The sequence below is a fragment of the Mustela putorius genome, unplaced genomic scaffold (assembly GCF_011764305.1).
Source record: "Mustela putorius furo isolate JIRA1106 unplaced genomic scaffold, ASM1176430v1.1 tig00003853_pilon_pilon_pilon, whole genome shotgun sequence".
Classification (NCBI taxonomy): domain Eukaryota; kingdom Metazoa; phylum Chordata; class Mammalia; order Carnivora; family Mustelidae; genus Mustela; species Mustela putorius.
Genome location: NW_025422005.1, coordinates 74,083,933 through 74,104,750, shown reverse-complemented (window position 1 = coordinate 74,104,750; position 20,818 = coordinate 74,083,933). Strand labels below are relative to the sequence as shown.

At 40.1% G+C, this 20,818-nt stretch overlaps 1 long non-coding RNA gene across 1 annotated transcript in view; it reads left to right on the top strand.

Annotated features, from left to right (window-relative positions):
- The window catches only part of LOC101676097, a 121,707-nt gene that overhangs the window by 85,639 nt on the left and 15,250 nt on the right, over positions 1-20,818 (top strand). The window contains exons 2-3 of the long non-coding RNA XR_001179431.2: positions 6,155-6,261; positions 20,419-20,573. This is a non-coding gene — a long non-coding RNA (uncharacterized LOC101676097). The remainder of the gene's footprint in view (positions 1-6,154; positions 6,262-20,418; positions 20,574-20,818) is intronic.

Genomic DNA, 20,818 nt, shown 5'->3' with positions numbered 1-20,818 from the left:
TTATGAAGAAGTAAAATGTTTAATGGACTTGGGAGCCTGGGTTCCCTGCATCATTTCAACACATGACTTTAGTGCTTTGTTGGGACAGACCTCCCTAGGACTCTACAGAGGATGGGAGTCTGGATTGTATCTTTATGAATGGCAAGTTGACATTCTTCTGGAGCAATTGAAAAGATAGAAGCTAGAAGATAACATAATCTGGTAAGATTTTAGTGATATTCCTCCTTATGACATAATTTTACTTTTTTCCACTATGTTTAATCATAGCCTGAAGATCATAGCCTAAAGATAATCTAGTTTTGCCCACTACCTAAGAGGTTCAGATCATCTAAGGAGGGACTGTGAGATTGATCCTGTTTATCTATTTTTCATTTTTACCAGTAGGAAACTGAGGCATGGAATACCTACAAAGTTTGCTTGAGGACAGTGGTTTAAAATCCTTCTAGAACATACTATCTAAAGTCAATAGAGCAGGAAATTTACAAGCCTAGGCTTTGAAGTCAGACCCAGATTCTGACTTTAGTACTTGGTAACTCCCAAGCCTTAGTCTCTTCAGCTATAGTCTGGATGAGTAACACCTGTTTTATGGGATTATTATGTGCATAAATAAAACACATATGGAGCTCTTGGCATAACTATTGGCATATAGTTGTTATATGTAGTTTTATTTATTAATATAGTTTTCTCACTTATTGTTATTTCATTTAAAGTATGCTGCCTGATTTACTAGACGTGATTGATCTATTGATAGCATCTTTTCATTCTTAACAGTATTAATTAGAGTTGAAGAAGAAAAAAGAATTAAACGTAATTTCCCCTAGAGTCCTAAGGGATTTGTGTGGGTCAATTTATTAATGAAATGTGAAGAACATTTGGAAAACCCACCAAATGAGACAAGCATTGTAAAGAGCCTTTAGAAAGAATTGGTATCTAATGTTAATGTCTGTGGAATGGAACTGTCATGAGATAATGGCCTTTTGATGGTACAGAAAATACCAAGGCAGAGAGAAGACATTTATTTTTAAAGCACTAGACAATCACCTTTGGACAGTGTCCTTCCACCAAGTCTTTATTTCTAATAGGCCAATAATTGATATGGATATAATTATTTTTCTTGATGGATCTGATATCCTAGGCAATGGCCTTGCTCTCTCTGTACAGTCATCGAGGTGCGGCATCCTCACTGGTCACCAGAACAAAACTTTTATCTTATATTCTCTTTAATCAGAATTCTGAGTACCTGTGATTTTTTTCTCTCAATACCAAGTGTAGTACCTTAATGTATTTCCTGGGGTGACCACAGACTCAGGGCATCAGCTTGCCTGCCTCACTTCGTTTCAGGCAGGCTGTAACCCTGAGCCTTGTGGTCACCCTACTGATCTAACCATCCAGTCAGGCATTTTTTAAGTCTCTTGTAAGCCAAAAAATCTATGTTTTGTGTGTGTGTATGTGTGTGTGCACATGTGTGTGATGCAGTAAGTAATTTCAACATGGAGAATCAGATTTGCAGCAGACTGTGATCTTTACTGTAAGCTTGAAGTACAAAAACTCAAACTCTGTGAAGTTTCATGGAACTATTTCTGCTGAAGAAAGTATTTGCAGTAGGATAATAAAAATCAACTGTGAGTTTTGTGATATCAGAGTCCCTGTTATCTGGAGGAAATCATTGTGTGTGTGTGTGTGCACACGCACTAGTGCATGTGACAGGCAGACATCCAACACCTTGACTGGTTATTGTCCCTCTTTCACAGAGAGTAATGAAAGCCTAGTAGGATATCTCTGATTTGTTATTATTAATTTTGTTTTAAGGAAATATGAGACAAGGTTGATGGTTTAGATTGACTTTTTATTTGCTCTGAGTGTGGTAATTTCAGCTGCATGCTATTTTGAATGTATGTATTTCAACTTACTGGATTTCTCAAGGGTCAAGTTATGGCCTTGCTATGATGAAATTCACCCCGTAGTACTATGGAATAGTACTACAAAAAGAAGAAGACCTTTGACCTTCTTTTCCCGGCCTGTCCATAAACTCCAGTAGAGCGCAAATGGTGAGAGCAAGATTTCATCTTTTGTCTCCTGTCCTGAACTTCTCTGATACATGTCTTGAATTTTTATTCAAAGTACTTTGGGTTTTAATTTATTCAGTCAAATGTCAACCAAGTGTTGTTTATCCTGTGGATTACATTCATGCTCACTGCAGAATTCTCTAACATTTGATTTCTAATTATTTTCTTGTTTATCCATGTGGTGGGATGTTTTGAATATTACCTTCTGACCACTGACCAGTTGGAATTATAATTTTCTCTCTTTCCTAAGCATCTGGTAGTAAAATTTGGCAAGCATGTGGTCTTAGCAAATCTAATGATTGGATTGCCATAGCTTTTATTCTGTATAGTACTGTCTTCCTTGGGTATTTATTGTACTTAAACAAGCCAATGCATTTTGGCTTTTGGAATTGAGCCTTGTACACAATACACAACTGCAGCCTTTCTAAGATTTCTGAACATGAGACAAAAGGGCTTTGAGGTATATCTCCAAGGAATATGAAAGCAAAAGAAAGAAAGAGTTGATTCAAAACACTGTGAAGCTGGTTTTACAAGCGAGATCCACCTTGAACTCTGGCTTCTCTTTTCTACTATCTTCCATTCTGTTTTTAAACTTTTTTCCTTCTACCCTCTTCTGAGCCCAATTCTCATCCTTCTCCCATGTATATAATTGAATAGTACTGAACCTCTACTCTGTTCCTGATTTAGATTTGGCATGGGAAGAGCACCATTGGCAAGTGTCTAGCCAACTCTTGGTTTTAGCTTAGGTCATGATTGAGCCCTGCACTGGGCTCTGGGTTCAGCAAGGAATCTGCTTAAGATTCTCTTTCTCCCTCTCCCTCCCCCTCTCTCCCTTCTCCCCATCCTCCTATGTGCTCTCTCTCTCTCTCTCTCTCTCAAATAAATAAATAAAATCTTTAAAAAAGGTGGGGGGCGCTTTGGAAGCAGTTTGGAGAATGGACTGAAGAAAGAAAAAGCTGAAAACTAGGGAGACCCATTTAGGAAGCTGTTATAATATACAAGGGATAAGTGCCTAAAATAATGGGATGGAAGAGACCAGAACTGAGAGATGTTTTTAGTGTTAGGGTGGACAAGGTATAGTGACTCACTAAAAATCGGTATATGTGCTGTTGAAGCGAGCACATGACTCATTAAAAATTGGAAGAAAAAGAGATGTCAGAATCCAAGATAGTTCTGGGTTGGTGAGTATATTAGCTTGTTGAAGCTACTGTAACAAAGTACTATAAACTGAGTGACTGAATGATAGAAACATACTTTCTCACAGTCTGGAGGCTAGAGGTTCAGAGTTCAAGGTGTTGGCCATACTCTCTGAAAGCTTTAGGGAAGGATTTGTCACACATTTCTCTCCTAGCTTCTGGCCATCTATGGCTTGTGTAGCATAATTCCAGTTGTTATGTGGTATTCCCCCTGTGTATGTGTCTGTCTTTCTACATGGCATTTTTTTTTTTTTTAAATAAAGACATCAGGCATATTGGTTAGGGTCTCACCTTATTCCACTATGACCTCTTTTTAACTAATTACATCTGTAATGACCCTATTTCCAAAACACATCACATTCTCAGGTACTATGGGTTAGGACTTCAAACATACCACTTTTGAGGGGACACAGTTCAACCCATCACAGTTTGCTATCAAGACTATAGCATAGAAACCCTTCCTGAGTTTCCAGCCAGCCTGGTCTGCCCTGCAGAATTCACATTTCAGACTACAACATCAACTCTTACTTGAATTTTCAGCCTGCTGTCTTGCCTTGTGGATTTTGGAATTGTCAGCTCTCACAATTGCATGAGGTGATTCCTTAGAAGCTCTTGATACAGATATAGATGTAGTTAGAGAAGTAGATACAAACATAGAATAGATGTCTCCTATTGGTACTCTTCCTCTGAAGAACCCTGACTAAGATAATGGGGGAGGCTGAGTGCTTATGGAAGGGTAAGCCTCCCAAGAGGGCAGTTAAACTCTTGAGAACAGATCAACATTCAAGCCCAGAAAGAAGTTAAAAAAAAAAAAAAAAAAAAGGAAAGGAGGAAAACTGCATAATTTCTGAGGTTCTAGGATATAACTTTATGACTCCAGTATTATTTCTATATCAACTTGCAAGTTCACAAGTAGAGCTCGGCCCAACTAACCTTTGCTTGCCACATTGAAAAACAGTATTCTAAACAAATGGAAAATATTGGTTAGGCCATATGAAATTACCAACACTTGATAATTTATTATTTTATCACCAACAATGCTGATAATATCGTATAATTAAACCTAATATAAATTTGATTATTTACTTATGTGGGATCTGCTTAGAAATGCAAGCTGTTTTCCTAAATCCATTGTGTGACAGTTTGAGAGAGGTGTAGTCTGTGGAATCAGGTATTAATGTTTGTCCTGGTTAGGTAGGAGCAGCGTGGGTAGGCCACCTGGTCAGCATATTTAAGAATATCCACTTAAGAGGCGCCTGGGTGGTTCAGTGGGTTAAAGCCTCTGCCTTTGGCTCAGGTCATGATCTCAGAGTCCTGGGATCGAGCCCCGAATCTGGTTCTCTGCTCAGCAGGGAGCCTGCTTCCTTTCCTCTCTCTGCCTGCCTTTCTGCCTACTTATGATCTCTGTCAAATGAATAAATAAAATCTTAAAAAAAAAAAAAGAATATCCACTTAAAGGCAATAGCTAACAGTTATTGGTTATCAAATGCAAAAATGGTGAAACCCAGTTGTCACACTTATATTATCTGCATTCATTTCTCACAAAACAATGGGTCCTATTGTAATCGGTATTTTACAGTTATGGAAACTGAGGACTAAAGAGCAGAATGACTTGCCCTAAATGGTGGAGCCAGGAATTGAGTCCAGGCATGTCTGGAGAGCCTGCACCCTGGTATCTTAAGTTATATAGTTCTTATATAGTAGGTAGTACCTGAGGGCTGCTTCACATGGGAACTGGGGTCCAAAGACCATGGGCGTCACTAAGATAGGAAACAGAAGCTGATTAAGACAGAGAGGGTCAGGTACCAGGAGTTCCAGACAAATTTTATTAAGGAGTTTTTCTGCTACTTCTACTGTGATGCTTGGTCTTAATGACTAGGTCTAATGACTTGGTCTAAATGGATGAATTTATTCGTTCAATTTATTTGTTAAACAGTATTATGTGGCAGGGATTGATCTAGATATGTGGGAATCACCTTTGAACAAAAAAATAAAGATCTCTGCCCTTGAATAGCTAAAATCCTAGATAGGGAGACAGAAAACAAGCAATAAACCTAATACGAAGAAATTTTATAGCATGTTAGAAAGCTCTATGTGTGCAGTGTGAAAAATAAAATATAGATGAGTAGGGTGGTTCAGTAGTGCTTCTGTAAGGTGGGCGCTAGGCAAGTTTCAGTATTGCATAGCATGGGGAGGGCCACCTTTAGTGAGAAAGGGTAATTGGAACACAGCCTTGAAGCAAGTGAGGGGTTGTCGGGTAGATGTCAGAGAGAATATTCTCATCAGGGTAAAGGCGCTAAGCAGGAATATACCTGGTTCATTCTAACAACATGCAAACAGAGTGAGGAAGTAGAGGGAGGAAAGAGGGAGAAGAGTAGAGATGAGGATAGACTACAAGCAGGAGGCCTGGTATATAGCAATGGGCCTTGTAGGTGTGGTCATGATTTTGGCTTTTACTCTGAGTGAAATGGGAAAGGAGAAACCACTTCAGGGTTTTGAGCCAAAGAGTGATATCATCTGACATACTTTAAAAAATCTTGCTCTGATGGGGCACCTGGGTGGCTCAATGGGTTAAAGCCTCTTGACATGGCTCAGGCCATGATCTCAGGGTCCTGGGATTGAGCCTGGCATTGGGTTCTCTGCTTAGTAGGGAGCCTGCTTCCTTCTCTCTCTCTGCCTGCCTCTCTGCCTATTTGTGATTTCCGTCTGTCAAATAAATAAATAAAATCTTAAAAAACAAAACAAAAAAAGAAATACACTAGAGGGTCAAGAATGGAATCAAGGCAACCTTAGAGACCATTTTAGTAATATAGCCAAGGAATGGTGGTGGCCAGGATAGGTGGTGGCAGTGGGGGAGATGAGACGTCATAGGATTCTGTTGATATGTTGCAGATAGATCCAGCATGAATGTAAGATAAAGAGGAGGAATCAAAGATGACTGCAGGGGTTTTGCCTGAGCAGCTGCAAGGAAGAAGTTACCAACTGGCATCAGTAAGTCTGTAAGTGGCGCAGATTTGGGGGAAGCTCATGTGTTCAGCTTTGAATGTGTTGAATGTATTATGTCCATTTGACATCTGCATTGAGATGTTGAACATGAGGTAGATATTTAAGTGTGAATATTGGGAAGAGAAGTCCAAATAGAAATGAATATTCAGAAGGCTTCAACTTTAAGTTGTTATTAAAGCCATGACCCTGGGCTATATTACTGAGTAACACCTTGAAAAAGAGAAGAGAGGAAGCCCCAAGACTGATACCTAGCTCCCTACCCCCCCGTCCCTTGGCATTAAGGAGTTCATGAGAAGAAGAGAAATCAGCAAAGGAGACCAAGGAGGAATGACCAGGGAAGTTGGAGGAATGTCATGGAGTGGGTTGCCTCAGTGTTGGCATGAAAATGGGATGAAAATCTCACACATGTTTTCACTTTCCCAGCCACTGGTTGAGTGCAAAAGACACTGAGGACCTGGCCAAGTGCAGAATACTGAGGTCCCAGGAGCCCGATCGCTGGATGGTGGCACAAAGCTGAGGCCCTCACTGCCAACCTGGACTGTCATGAGGGCAAGAAGTAACATTGTCCTGTGTTAGGCCTTTGAGGTTTGGGAGGTTTATTTTAAACAGCTGTTAGCTTACCCTGACTAACACAAGAACTGTTGCCATTTTAAAGGCGCCAGCTTCTCATTTTGAGAGCTTTAGCACATTTTAATTGTTGTATACACATGAGTGTTAGTCATTATTAATGAGTCATTAAAGAAGTACTTGCACTTAGAAAAACTTTATTTGAAGCGAAGATATATTTGAAAGCAATGAAATAACTATTTTCAAAAAAATGATTTATCACCAGATTTATGCTTACTTGAACTAGGTCTGAAAAGTTATTCCAAGTTAGGCATTATGTCCACCCTGAGTTCTCAGCCTGAGTTGACCCACCACAGGCCAAGTTTCAGCACAGCCTTACCCCATCTTGGACTTCTGGGAACTGGAATGGGTGATGGTGTTCTTGTCGCTTACCTTTAATTAGCTCCTGAAAACACCTGTTACTAAAGGGAAGCTGTCAGGTATATTTTGAGAAGCCCATTATTAATAAACCTTTGATTGACTATTATGGTTAAAGAAAAATGTCTGCCTTCTCCCAAGTGCAGAGTTTGGAATTGCACTTGGAGAACTGGTTGGAAAAATCAGTGTTATAAACCTGAGGTTGATACTGTGAGCCCTGTTTGATGCATTTGATTTTAAATTCTATCAGGATTTTAGCTTCCATCTAGAAAAAGACAAGTTTGAATATCTATTAAAATGGCTCTTCCATACATGTAGCATAAAATCCAAAGATATTATTGCGGCCTACAGGACCCTACTTATTCCAGCTTCTTGCTATTTCCCTACCCCTCCTCATGCTGCTTTCCCTGCTGTTTCTGGAGCACTCAGCCCGTGCTCCCTGATCAGGCCCATTGCACCGGCTGTTCCTCCCATTCACCCACATGCTCACACGGCTTCTCCTTTCACTTCTTCAGGACGACGAAAAGTCATCTGAGGTCTGAGGTCTCCCTGCCCATATGAAATCTAAAAATTATAGTTACCATCACTGCCTGGCCCCCTTTCCTGATTTTTCTTTTTTCTTTTTTTAAGTTTTTATTTATTTATTTGATAGAGAGAGACACAGAGAAAGAGGGAACACAAGCAGGGGGAGCGGGAGAGGGAGAAGCAGGCTTCCTGCTGAGCAGGGAGCCAGATGTGGGCCTCCATCCCAGGATTCTGGGATCATGACCTGAGCTAATGGCAGACGCTTAACGACTTAACGAGCCACCCAGGTGCCCCTGATTTGTTTTTCTTTATAGCATTTATCATAACCAACATGAAGTTACCTAGCCGTTTGTTTCTTTGTTGATTATCTAGTTTCTCTCACTAGAATGTAAGAATCTGAGGGCAGCAACTTCGTTTCCCTCACTGCTGCATCTACAGCTCTGAGGACCGTGTCTGGGACATGGTAGGAGCTAAGCAAATATTCGTTGAATAAATGAGTGAGGGGATTAATGAAGGGTTATGGCTGTCTGATTTGTGAAAACAATCTTATCTGACCTTAGGAAAGACCAATTTTTTTATTTTAAGCTTTTATTTATTTATTTGACTCACAGAGAGAGATCACAAGTAGGCAGAGAGGCAGGCAGAGAGAGAGGAGGAAGCAGGCTCCCCGCTCTGCAGAGATCCCGATGCAGGGCTGGATCCCAGAACCCTGAGACCATGACCTGAGCTGAAGGCAGAGGCTTTAACCCACTGAGCCACCCAGGTGCCCCAAGACTAATTGTTTTTTGCTCACAATATAAAATACAATGATGGTAGCCTACCTGGGTAGGCTTTGAGCATCAGAAATATTAGAAAATCTGAAAAAAAAAAAAAAGCTCTTGGCTCCAATTCTCCCTACCCACTCCCATCCATCCCCAACTGTGTCTTTCATATTTTATTTATTTATTCAGTAAACATTCAGTAAATATATATTGAGCATCATTTCCTCCCTAACCTAATAAAGAAAAAAGCCTCACCTCTCTGCTGATATTCTATTTAGTGGAAATACTACCTTGAATAAGACAGGATACCTTCTAAGAAGCGAAAACCCATTGGCCGTTGTTGCTGAAAACTTTCCAGGGTCCCAAAGGCAAGGGGAAAAAAAACAAGCTCTGTCTGCATTCGTTACTATCCAATTTGTAGCCACGGAATCTATTGGTTTTTACATTTCCATATTTTTGAGGCACATTAACAACCATAAGGAAATATATTAAATGTGAAAGTGGTTAGCTATGTGTCAATAGAAAGTCGGCTTCGAAAATGCTTCCTGCCACACCGATTCACAGAGTGCTGACCTACATGATTTCATAAACTCGGTTACCCGCTCGCAAAGTTATCTAGTGCTTAAAATGTAATAAGAGTTAGAGGCTTTTTTCTTTGTTTTCACTGTGAAAAACTGTTTCCTTTAGAGAAGCTCACAATTTATATACTGAAAATATATAAAAGAATTATGTGTCAACAAAATGATGTTTAAGGTTTTAAATCATCCTAACAGTCAGCCCTGAGACTTCCTCACTAGACATCTCAAAGACTTTATGAAAGTTTTATTCTACAATTCCCTGCTTGCCTTTACTCTTAGCTGCTTCTTCCAGCTATTCATATAGTTTGAAAAATAGAGTTTATATGCTTTAAGTTGCAAGGCATTTAGAATTTTCATAATCTCTTTATTGTGGCTGAAGCAGTCAAAAAAATGAAGTCTACTGTTGATAATATTTCACTGTGCTCTTACTAGATTAACTGGAACAAGAAGCTGGAACTTGTGGCATTTTAAAAAAATACTCTATTTTTAAGGAAGCTTTTATTAGGAGCAAGGTATAGGGTAATTAAATTAGTTTCAAAATACTCAGTAAAGAACTGGGAGCAGGGTAATAATGAACCTTTGTAAAGAACAAATGCTGAAAATAAGATTCTTAAAAACAGGAATTTTTGTTTTGTACCTTTCAAGGCATGCAGTAATGTGCTAAGCACTTAGTAGGTGATCATTAAGTCCTTATTTAAATTAATTTATAAAAGTGTAATCAAGGGCTGTACATAGTTGGGGCATTTGGGTTGCTCAGTGGGTTGAGCCTCTGTCTCTTGGTTTTGACCCAGGTCATGATCTCACGTTTGTAAGATCAAGCCCCCTCTTGGGTTCCATGCTCAGTGGGGAGTCAGCTTGAGATTCTTTCCCTCCCCTCTGCCACTCCTTGCCCCTGCTTGCTCTCGATCTCTCAAATAAACAAATAAAATCTTTTTTAAAAAAGAACTGTACACATCAAATTTTAGGTTCTGTATTTTACAAGATAGATAGGAATGTGGAAGAACTTGCCTTGCATAATTATCAGTTAAAAACAAAGTATCTTTAAATAATTGATGTGGGCCTGTTATACTCTCTTAATGTTTTACATACGTTTCCTATAGTTAACCTAAGCTTACCGGCAGCAGATCCCCGCGACCCGCCCCCAGGGCCTTCTCCTATTGGATTCCTCATTCAAGGATTTCCAAATCTATTCTGTTTAGTCTTTACTATGCTCCAGATACTGTATCTGTTCTTTTACCTTTTAAGGAGCTTATAGCCTAGGGGTAAAGACCAATGAGGGAAGAGGCAAATTCAGTGCTGTTTTAATTGGACCCTTACTTACTAGAACTAAGATTTAGCTCATACTTCTTCATGTGTTAGAGAAACTAGTATAGAGATGATTATTATTAGAATATAAGCACACAGCAGCCCAGAGAAAGCTGAGCCTCCTGACTTCAGAAAATGCAAGCATTCAAGGTAGTTCTGCATTCCAGTGGCTCTGGGATTTCAGTGGTTTCCGAGGAGCAGGAGTACAGAGTCCTCACTATGGTCTCTTTACTTCTCTGTTTCTTACCCTTCTGCTTACTTGTGGTTTCCGCTCTCTTGGAACTTTCTCTTGGGAGGGACCAGTCATGATTTTTTTGTACATTTGGGCTTTCAGAATTTGCCCCTGCTTCTAACTTTTTGTCTTTCTTGGTTCAAAATACTTACAAACATGATAGAATTGGTGCAAGTCATGTTTTTCAAAGCAACCATGGCTGTCCCTTGACACTATGTACTTATCCCTGATTTCATCAACTGCAAGAAGAGGGTAAAAGTCACATAAGAACAGGTGTAGGGGCGCCTGGGTGGCTCAGTGGGTTAAGCCTCTGCCTTCGGCTCAGGTCATGATCCCAGGGTCCTGGGATCGAGCCCCGCATCGGGCTCTCTGCTCAGCAGGGAGCCTGCCTCTACCTCTTTCTCTGCCTGCCTCTTTGCCTACTTGTGATCTCTGTCTGTCAAATAAATAAATAAAAATCTAAAAAAAAAAAAAACAGGTGTAAGAACTGTATGTTCATCAAAGGCTGTAAGAGGAGGCATAGAACAGGCACTGTGTGATGTGCCTGAGATTTGTCTTTGAAAGTACTAGGATGTGATGGTACACAGAATTCCCTAGAGTTATGGAATTGGACCACTTGGCCAAGTCTGAGAGTATTCAGAACATACCCTGTACGGCAGATAATATTTAAGCAGTGTCAGTAAGATTTAGTCAGAGTTAACTAGTTGAAGAAAAGTGGGAAGCTGTATTAGGCAGAGAACGCAGCATTGGTATGGAATAGGGGCAGGAAGAAATGTCTTTCAGGGACTGAACCATATAATCTTCCTGAAACTGGAAAAGTTAAGCCCAGAATGGTGGGACATAAGAGCAGAACAGACAGGACCTGCTTGGAACGCACAGTGAAAGTAATGGGAACTGTTGTCTTATGCAGGGGAATGACAGGGTCACATATACATTTTAAATATCTCATCCTGAGGGCAGATGGAAGATGTATATGAACATGGCAGGACTGGAGGCAGAGACACAAGGTAGAAAGATAGTTTGGGTAAGAAATTTAAAGAATGCCAACTGGAAAACGCAGGTAGAAGTAAGAGGAAGTAATATATTGCAGAAATGTTACTTGAGTAAAATCAAGTCTACTTGGTAACTAATTGTGATATGGTGGGTGATGGAGAGAGAAAAGCCCACGCTTCAGTTTGACAAAGTTGGAAGATGGTGTTATAGTTGAGATGAGTAAGAAACAAAGGAAAATTAGCTCTGGGGGAGGGGTGTTGGGAGAGAGTTGAGACGAAGGAGCTGATATGTTGCAGGTATGGAAGAAGTGAATGACTAAGAATAAGAGGGAGAGAAATAGTATTTTAGTCAATGAGGTAGTCCATCCAGCTTTTCTTCATATCACTGAGAGAAAGTACACTGGGAAGTTGACTAGGTGGGGCAAATGTGAAAGACAGAAATGAACAGTTCATCCAAAAAGAGGATGTAAATTCATTCTCAGTCACCAATGACCACACCATCTGGTGTCCCAAGAACCACGTGCTCCCAACCTAAGACCTTGCTGGGCTTCCAGTGAAATCCATTCCTTTTGATCCTGATGATGTAGTAAAAAGGTATTCATTAAACTAACAAGAAAGAGTAGTTTGGGACACTAGGCACTTCATTGTTCTTTGAACAGATATCCACCTCGTGGTATACTCTGGTAAATAATTTAGAAGGCAAAATTTGCTTACTGCCTGCAAATGAGTTTGATAAATTGAAGAATTACTTGGGACAATGAGGTAAGTGGGAAATGTTGAGGTTACTAAACAAAAGGAAAAAACTCAAACTACCAAAGTAGAAGAATGCATGATTGGTTTACTTTAGATAGGAATGGCAGAAAGAAAAAAAAATGGGTCATAGTGAACTATGGATTGAACCGGATTCAATAGAGTAAAAAAGGAAGTGTGATATTAAAATAGCTAAATCAATCATTATATTGAAAGACCTAAGTAGAAGTATGGCATATAAGAACAAGTGGAGATTCATCTTCCTGGGAAGTCAGATTCCTAATCGAATACTGTATCTGTTAAAGTTCTTTGGTTCTTACTGACAGAAACAGACACTGAATATGATTTAGGATGGTTTCAATTTAAATAATAGAAAACCCAAATCTAAATGGCTCCAACAAGAAAGGGAATCTAATCTATTGCTTCATATAACTAAAAAGTTCAAGTTTCAGACCTCTTTAAGAATGTGGTTTCTTTGTTTTCATCACAGTTATCACAATGTTGGCCTCATCCTGAAACTAATTCTTCTCGTGATGGGAAAGATAGATTCTGGTACTGATGCAACCAGGTTTTCATGCTTCAGATCCACTGAGAAAGAACAAATTTTAAGATAATTCCCACAGAAGAGAGAGTTCCCAGAATTGCCAACAAAGATGTCTTATATTTGGCCCAAATTCTGTTATGGCCCATGGCTGAACCATTTGCTGTGGCCAAAGGGAGGAGATGTGATAATTAGCTTGAGTCAATCAAGATCCACCCTTAGAGAGAAAGAAGTGAATTCCACATGAAATCCATGGCTGGGATCTCCAGGCCCTGTTAGGAAGAAGCAAGGGGGAGCGGGTTGCATGTGGGAGAAAAAAACAGCCAATGTCTACCACACTCTGAAGCAGGAAAGGATGTTTTGGGGGAAGCCTAGAGGGTAGCTCGCCCTGATGCTTCGGCTTCCTGAGGGAAAGTCTAGAGAATCCACTGCAGACATAGGACAGCAACTAGGTCAGCTTCTGGAGCCTAGGGGCTGAGGTAACAGGGACCAGCTAATAGTTATTTCAAAGCTTGCTGCCAGAATGAACTAAGAGATTGTTTTTAGCCTCTTGTTTTACTCTCCATAACAGTTAAAGTCACACTGGTGTGAGTTGGCCAAGCTTGGTTGATGTGCTCACAACTCAGCTAAATCTGGTCAGAAAACCTTGACTGCTGATCCCAAGAGAACTGTTTGTAGTGGAGGAGAGATAATTATCCCTGAGGACACCGAGGTCGTTTTCTAAAGAAAGGGGAGAGGAGTCTGGGTTGCCCCCAAAAAACTGTCTACTATAAGTACTATATTCCAAGTACAAATGGGGTAAAACAAACTTAGAATGGCAGAATTAAGTAAAGAAGATAATTATGGGACAAGCACTTTTTTTTTTTTTTTTAAAGACTTTATTTATTTGACACACAGAGAGAGATCACAAGTAGGCAGAGAGACAGGCTGAGAGAGGCGGGAGAAGCAGGCTCCCTGCTGAGCAGAGAGCCTGATGCAGGGATCGATCCCAGGACCCTGAGATCATGACCCTAGCCGAAGACAGAGGCTTTAACCCACTGAGCCACTCAGGCACCCCGGACAAGCACTTTTTGACAGGAAATGTGCTACTTAAGAAATTTTTGTGGAGCACCTAATGCTTGCTATATTGATCTAAAGATTTGTATGATACCTTCTCTACCTTTCTGGACAATACAGTGAATTTTAGAGCTAGGAGGAAAGAAATTGAAAGTTCATGCAATCTGACATCTTATTTTTAAGGTAAAGAGAACAAGGTAAAGAAAGGTCAAATCGTGAATTTTGACACAGCATTATTCTGAACTATCTGCGGTCTTTCTCTGATGCTTTATCTACTGGCTTAGTTCTGCAGTGGTCATAAACAAAATCTACTTCAGAGAAAGGACCCAAAATTATCTCAGTGTGGAGATAAGGTTGAGAAGTGATTGGAATGTCTTCTTCTTTATCATCAAAAGGGGCAGGTCAGAACCCATTGTTAAGACTCCAGTGGTTCGAAGTCATGTCAAAACAAGAGTTACCAGTTGGAAGAACGAGAATGTTTGCTCCAAGGTCTTTCAGTAGACACACGGTGGCCGTGAAGACTGTATGTATTATTGGAGGACTTTCTTTCCTGAGGACTAAAAAACAAGCTAAATGAAAGTAAAAATAAGGTAACTTCATGTGGCTCCCATACAGTTATACCCCCAAACAGAAGAGGGTGTAAGGGGCAGGTTCTCTGACTTCTAAAGGTCCCTTCTCAGATTCCGCACCTTCGGGCTCTTGATTTGTATTTTAGTTCAAGAAATGCTTTTTTTCATCTGCTCCTTTTAATCTGTTTGCTACTGTAGTACATTTAAACATCAGCAGATGGGGCCCTTGGTTCCTTTGAAGAATGTCAGGCTTGAATTTTGTTAATGTCTGTGGTCCACATGAATTTTTCTTGTTGTTTTACAGCATGTTAAATTTGCACACTTTATAGTTCATGAGCCTTTATTTAATCAGGAGAAAGAAAACTCACTAATGACAAGAAATTCCTTTTTTTCTCTCTTCCACTGTTCTATAGGGATACGTTAGATCTGTTTACAAATGGAAAAGTGAATATAATGTGATACCCAGACAACAGCATCTTTGAAAGGACAGAAGAAATCAATGTCAAAATTAATCTGTTGTCCTTAAGTCAGGAAGCTGTGGGGGAGGCTTTCACTGCATGGGACCACAGGTGACAGGTCACATCCAAGTTTCCTTCATTCCAGATTACTTGCTTTTTGCTTTCCTGAATTTCATTTTAGGAAGGCATTGTGTGAACTGTGCCAATGATCATCATTTTTTTAAGCACTCACCAATGATCATCATTTTTATAAGTGACATTTGTCAACAGTCCGTAAAGAGAACTACCGGTCTTCTGGTCCTTACACCCGTTCCAGCGGGTACATTGCTGCATCCTCAGCATGAGATCTCTTCCCAGGAAAGATGGCACAGCCCTTGGAGGAAGGAGTGCGGTTTGCAGGACAGAAGAGATGGCAGCATTCAGTCCTCCTGGAGTCCTCACTTAATTTTCTGCCTGGCTTTTTAACCGGAACTTGCTCTGAGAATTAATCACTGTTTCTTTTGTGTCCCCCAAGATGGGATGACCCAGAATTTTATTTTTGGCCGAGTACCACGAGATATCCAGAGCAAAAATGGGTCCTATGTGTGAAGCTTCATTATGTAAATACTTATTTCAGTGGGCTTACTACATCTCCGATTAGTATGATTTAATTGATAGATTGAAGGCATCTTCCTTTGTGTAATTAATATTTGTGTTGTAAATAAGCTCTTATGCTTGGACAGATCTTAATAGCAGATTTAAAACCCAGTAAGAAGACTAAGGGCATATCACTGATAGAAGAGATAAAATTGGGCCTCCTTTTTGTCATTATTCTGAGTTTAGACAAATAGGTCTGTTTTCAACGGGACTGACACCTCTTAAGAACTGATATTTTAGCTGGAAAGACCACCTATATATTTAAGGTACATTACAGATCACGCTCATTTTCAAATTCAGGTCCTAAATAGCTCATAAATCGGTGAGAATGAAGTGTCTTCATTGATAACATTCTCTATATTTTTGCAAATTTGCAACCTAATGTGGCAAATTGGGATGCAGTTTGCAGATTTAGGATTTACAGAGTTTACACAGATGAGACTAATGTATTACTTCTGGGTAGAGATGATGTTTGCCCGTGGTTCGCCTGAAGCCAGTTTTAGGGAGGAATTGTTCAGTTCTCCTCTCCTTTTGTGCTGACATGCTAAGTGATATATACGGAAATTGTGTGCACTACTTGTGCCCCAGTCTGAAGAACTGCTTGTGGGCAAATTTCATTAGTACTTGATTAGTACTTGTGCTAATTAAGCCAGGCACAATTTTGCCTCCAGTCCTAGTATGATGAGTTAAGGCTGGACTGAAAATGTGGCCCTCAATGCATATGTTGGAAGCCCATAAAGCCCATATAATCCCACAGAGAATTCTCACTCGACTCCCCCATTAAGGGGCTGAGAAAGTGGAACAGAGCCCTCCGTTTCCAGTGCAATTTGAGTTCACCCAGATATGTGATATGCTAATGTTTAGATTAAGCAGATGGCAAGGAAGGCAGTTGTTAGTTGAGGATTGTTTTCCCCTTTCTGCATATTATTTTCAAACAAACAGCTTAAGAGGTAAGTTACTCTACCTCCTCTCTTCCCTTCCCTTTGAATTAAAAAGAAAAAAAAAAGTTAGAAATCCCTAGTTATATTATTATCATCCTACGTGCCCAAGTGCGCCCATCTTAATTCGGGATATGGTGTAAGAGTGTTTTCCACTGTTTGGTGAGTTTTCTGCTATTTTTATCATTTCAAAGAAAAAGGAGATGGGGCTTGCCTGAGGCGAGGAAAGGAGAGGAGGTGAATTTAGAAACAAAAGCTGCTTGGAACAGAAGAACAGATGTTAGGCCTCCATGTCCTTGTCTAATTTCTCCTCAGGGCTTGGCAGCGCTGGCCCCGATTCTCGATTCTCCTGCCTTTCTGTGGTCCTCCTCCTCCTCCACCTCCTGCCTTCTCCCAGAGCTTTCCCCCCATACTACTTCCCTTGCAATTTTGGAGTTTTCCACATGAGGGGTTTTTTTTTTTTTAAACATACATTATGATGTGGCATCTTGAGTCACTTTATTAAAAAACCTTCCGTAACCTTCAGAATTCCTCTGAGCTTGCTCAGCCTCTCACAAATGAAAAGGTGGAGTTTTAAGTATCAGGTTTATCATTTATAGAACCATAAAATTTTAGAGCCAGGACCAGACATCATTTCATCTCACTCCATTTATATTTTTAGTAAGAGATTTTCAAGGCTCTGGAGTGGCGGGAAAAGGTAGAGGTAGGAGCGCGAGGGGCAGAGACAGAAAGAGGCAGAGAGGTAAAGTTTTAGGAAGTTTTGGGGTTTTTTGTTTGTTATTAATGCATTTCCTTTGGGGATTTCTCCAGAGACAACGAAAAAAGTATTTAACTGCTTTTCAATTATGTTTGAATGTTAGGCAGACCTTTCTTTGAACACACTCCTCACTTCCATTGGTTTCAGGGCCAGATGGCTCTACTGGGTTAAGTGAACAAATCTGCAAAACCTACTCTCACTTGCACTCATTTTCCTTCTTCACTTACTGGGTATCGCCCTCGACCCGCAAGGACGACAATCAGCCTGGTTCGGTGTTAATGCTTCATTCCTTTTAATTAATACTTCATCTCTCCTTATTTCGTCAACTTCCTTAGCTTATATGCAGCAGGGTGACCAATAAGGGGCCAAGCAATGGGGAGAGCCAATGAGAGTCCTGTTACTATGCTGATTAAATTTGAAACAGCCAATGACTATGTCCTTCTTTAGGCGGGCTTCACCAGAAAGTTCGTTATTTACTTGCAGCGTATTTTGCTGGCAGTGAGCCAAGCGCCATCTTGCAATGGCGGGGACTTTCCCAGCCAGAGGTGGTCCCCGACAACTGGGAAAGTGTCCCTCCTTTCAGCCAGGACCAGGCGCCTCACTGCTATCTGGATCTTACTACCCTTCCTGCGTTCTCAAGAACATTAGTTACCTCCAGCCCTTTCCTGCTTTGTCAAGTTGTCCTTCTCTATTGGATTATTCCCCTTGACCTACAAAATTCAACATGCATGATGCCCAGACTGTGCATTGCTCTTCTGGTGTCCCCTCCATTTTGTTTCTTGAGTGTTGTCTGTCTTCTCAATTTTCTTACCTCCTATTTACTCCAACCCATTCCAACATGGCTTCAGATCCCTTTATTTAATTGGAACTACTCTTGATGAGGCAATAAAGTTTCTTGGTAATGACATACCTGGCTCACATTTTTCTGTTTTCATCTTTCCTTTTCACTAGCTGCCTGAAGAACAGAACAAGGCCCCAGACCCTCTTGAGTAAACTAAGTTTCCACGATGCCATATTTTCCTGTTTTCTTCCAATCTCGTTCTCTCTTTTGGTCAGAAACTAATATCTATTTTATTTAGTGAGCAAATTACATATAAGGTGTAATACTGAGTCTGGTATAAAGTAGGCTCTCAAAAAATATTGGTTGAATTAGTAAATTAGATAGTTTCAGTGTAATGAGCTTCATGCTTTTTACTCTAGAGATGAGCTGTGCACTAGTTGGTAGCCACTAACCATATGCAGTTATTTAAATTTAAATTAATTAAAGTTAAATAAAGTTAAAAATTCCATTCTTTAGTCATACTGGCCAGATTTCAAGTGCTCAATGGCCACCTGTTACTAGTGGCTACCATATTGGATAGTGCGGATTTTTAGAACGTTTTCATCATTGCTGAAAGTTCTATTGGTTGATGCTGTCCTAGAAAGTTTAAATTCAAGGGCAGTTTTGGAGCATGAGCCATATAAATTATAAGGTCACGGAGAAGTGGGCAAATGATTAGATGCTACAGTACTACAAAAACACAGAATAAATGCTCAGCTAAGATAATGAGATATTTTAACCATCATGAAGCAGGGGAGTGTAGTATCCTAGTTAAATGCATGGGATTGGTTATGGACAGATTTGACCTAGTCCTACCATACCATTTGACAGCTATATATCAAGAGCAAGGGTTCCACCCATTTTGCTCCTCTGTATCTCATTTGTTTTACCTGTAAAATAGGGTTAATAGGGGTACTTTCCTCATAGGGTTGTTGTAGAAATTGAAGCGATTGATAATCATAAAGTATTTAGGATTGTTCCTGGCACAAAGGGAGAGCTCAGTAAGTGACAGGTATTCTTCTTCTTGGTTATTGTTATGTATCTTCAGGATGCAGGTGCATGTTCACACATCTATCTGGTCTTCTATTTCCTCGGTGCTCTTGAGCCCCAGTGTCTTTTCTTTCTTTCTTTTTTTTTTTTTTTATAACCTACCAACAGTGAGTAAGGGGTCACACATACTAGGCAGATATGTCAGGAGAAGAGGATTAGAAATGAGAGAATCTTGAAGAGGTTGATTTACCTGGCAAAGTTTGGTACAGAATGAATGGAATCTTCTAAGACAACGCATTTTCAGCTTGGATCTCTGTATCCGCCTTGGCCACAACTCAGGAAGGTTTGCTGGAGTAGCTTCCACCAGGAGTCTACATGCTCCTCCCTGATAGTTGTTCTCTTTGGGCTGACAAACAAGGAAATGCTCTTGTTTTTCTCCAGCTAGAGAGTGCCTGATGGAACGAGGGACATCATAGATTTGCCAGTGCTCCCTAGTGGATCTTAGGAGTTTCTTTATGAAGGTATTGTCCAATCAATTCCCTGTAACATGTCGATAACAACCCACAATTTTCAGTTTCATTGCAGGAATGCTGGAGAGTTAAACTAACCTGTCTTTGCAGGGACTGACAGTCTCTGAAGAAGCACTTCTGCAAGTACTTGTCACTTGAAGTTTGACATTTCTGACTCACTGTGCCCTATAAGAATGAATTCAGAAATTCCTTTAGGAAGGATTTACATTTCACAAAGTTTAGAATAGTTCTGATTATCATTTGTGGTCTCAGATTTAGATTTTCTTTCTTATTAGAGACTTAACTCAGCCCAGGTCAGCAGTAGTTTTCATGAAGGGAATTGGTTTGCCCAGTTTAAACATAGAAAGTGGCTCTGACACACCTGTTTAGGGATTTATTAATTTCACAAGTGCAGTAATTTGAACAAATCATATGTGAAGCACTTTTTTTAAAAAAACATCCCTTAGTCGCAGGAGCCCCCGACTGCCTCTGTCCCTACCCTCCATAGCACCAGACCCAACTGCTATTGGTAGATTCCACTAATGAGCTACTGCTTCTTCCAAAGTTCTTATGGTCAGCTCTTTATAAATTAAAGTGTTTTAATTCAACTTGACATCTGCCGGAAACAGAAGATTGACCCGATCTTGCATTGTTTTTTGTTTTGTTTGGATCTGACCCAAAACGACCGATTTCCATATTTCTAGCATTCCCATTATTTTCCTGATCTCTGTGCCTGCTTTGTTCGCTAGGTTAGGACTTGAAACCCATTGGTTTCAACTCCAGTCCGTGGCCCTGTGAAACCCTCTAACCTACCTGATGGCACTGTCACAAGGGGGACAGCTAAACATCTGCAGATCATGGCAAACCTTGTCTGAAACCCAACTCAGAGCTTGCTCTTCTCAAGGTGGGTTATCCTTTATAAATAATAGTATACTGTCTAGACTTTAACCACACAAAATTAGGGTTGCAAATGTAATCACAGCCAGAAATTTTAACTGGGCACCTCAAAAGATGGTTTCCTAAGTGAAAAAAGATTAGTAAACCCTGTCCCTTTCCTATGATAGTTCCATCAATACCTTTTAAAAATATAAAAGGTAATTTTATGATTTGACGTATATGGAATGCTCTTTACATAGATCTAAGAGGTTA